The 1,655-nt window shown below is 44.8% G+C and overlaps 1 protein-coding gene across 1 annotated transcript in view; it reads left to right on the plus strand.

Annotated features, from left to right (window-relative positions):
- The first annotated feature begins 1,022 nt into the window (after positions 1 to 1,022).
- SLC1A6 (solute carrier family 1 member 6) overlaps positions 1,023 to 1,655 on the plus strand; it is a 33,725-nt gene continuing 33,092 nt past the window's right edge. The window contains exon 1 of the mRNA XM_017863576.1: positions 1,023 to 1,282. The gene's annotated coding sequence lies outside the window, so the exon portion shown is untranslated. The remainder of the gene's footprint in view (positions 1,283 to 1,655) is intronic.

Below are 1,655 nucleotides of genomic sequence, written 5' to 3' on the forward strand. Positions count from 1 at the left end.
AAAAAAAAAAAAAAAGACCACATTTCAAGTCAAACACTTTTAAAAACTAATATTATTATTAATTTGACAATCACAATGGTATAAACTTGTAAGTGATGCAGACAGGACTGAAAAAAATTGATAGTAAGACTTTCTCACACTGTAGCATTTTATTCTTAATTTTGTGTGAGTTAGGTTTCTGCTTTTTATCAACCACAGTTGACAACTATATTATAGTCATCAGGAGCTAAGGTGCTGTTTTCTTCTTTTAGACAGGGTTTTATGCTGTTATCCAAGTTGGAGTGCAGTGGTACGATCATAGCTCATTGCAGCCTCAAACTTCTGGGTTCCAGCGATCCTTCTGCTTTAGCCTCTTGAGTAGCTAGGACTACAGGCACAGGCCACTATGCCTGGCTAATTTTTAGTTTTTTAAAAAGAGATAGGGTCTGGCTATGTTGCCCAGGCTGGCCAGGAACTCCTGGGGTCAAGCGGTCCTCCAGACTTCACGTCCCAAAGTGTTAGGATTGCAGGCATGAGCCACTGCGTCCAGCCCACAGATGCTAAGTGTTGTCTGCTCTTCTCCAGGGTTCAGCAAATTTTTTTCAGCAAATGGCCCGAGAGTAAATATTTTGAGCTTTGTGGCCCATACAATCTGTCCCAACACCTCAACTTAGGCATTGTAGCTTGAAAGCAGCTGTAGACAGTAGGTAATGAATGAGTGTGGCTGTGTGCCAATAAAACTTTATTTATAAAAACAAGCAGTAGGCTGAATTTGACTAGCAGACCATAGTTTGTCAATACCGTACTATGGCTTGTAAGGAAGAGAAAAGAACGGGACAAAACTCTAGCCTCTGGAGTTTTCCTGACTGTTCAGATCTCAGCTGAATGATCTCTCTTGGTATCCACAGGCAACTTCCTGCTGTGGCTTAGGGACTGGAAACATAATATCCCAGAGGAGAGGGAGGGGATTGTACTTTCCCTGTGTAGTCTGTGGTTCACTCCTTGGGATTTTTTTTTTTTTTTTTTCACAACAAGGTGAGAAGCAGCATTGTGGTTTCAGGACATGGATCCATTTGGAGCAGGATCCTAAGTGGGGCTTGGCATTCGGTATTTGGATTAGATCTAGAGGACACAGGGACTGGAAAACCAGGGCAGATGTCCCATCCTTGGATATAGTGGGGAGTGGAGGAGGGCAAGGAAGATCTCAGAAAAACCAGTGGCAGCAAAACAAAAAGCCAGGCATCTACGTACTGGTAAAACAGAGACCTCCAAGAAACTCCCAGCTGGACCTGGTTGAATTCAGGTACTGGGGATGAGGCTGGGGTGGGGGTGAGAAAATATATCAGGGAGCCTTGATCCCTTAGGAAGTAGATGGGGAAGCTGCCGGGTGCTGTGGCTTATGCCTGTAATCCCAACACTTTGGGAGGCTAAGGCCAGTGGATCACCTGAGGTCAGGAGTTCGAGACCAGCCTGGCCGACATGATGAAACCTGCCTCTACTAAAAATCCAAAAAAAAAAAAAAAAAAATTAGCCAGATATGGTGGCAGGTGCCTGTAATCCCAGCTATTCGGGAGGCTGAGGCAGGAGAATTGCTTGAATCCAGGAGGCGGAGGTTGCAGTGGGCTGAGATCATGCCACTGCACTCCTGCCTGTTCAACAAGAGCGAAACTCCATAA

This window comes from Rhinopithecus bieti, unplaced genomic scaffold, assembly GCF_001698545.2.
Source record: "Rhinopithecus bieti isolate Rb0 unplaced genomic scaffold, ASM169854v2 scaffold_71542, whole genome shotgun sequence".
NCBI classification, from domain to species: Eukaryota; Metazoa; Chordata; class Mammalia; order Primates; family Cercopithecidae; genus Rhinopithecus; species Rhinopithecus bieti.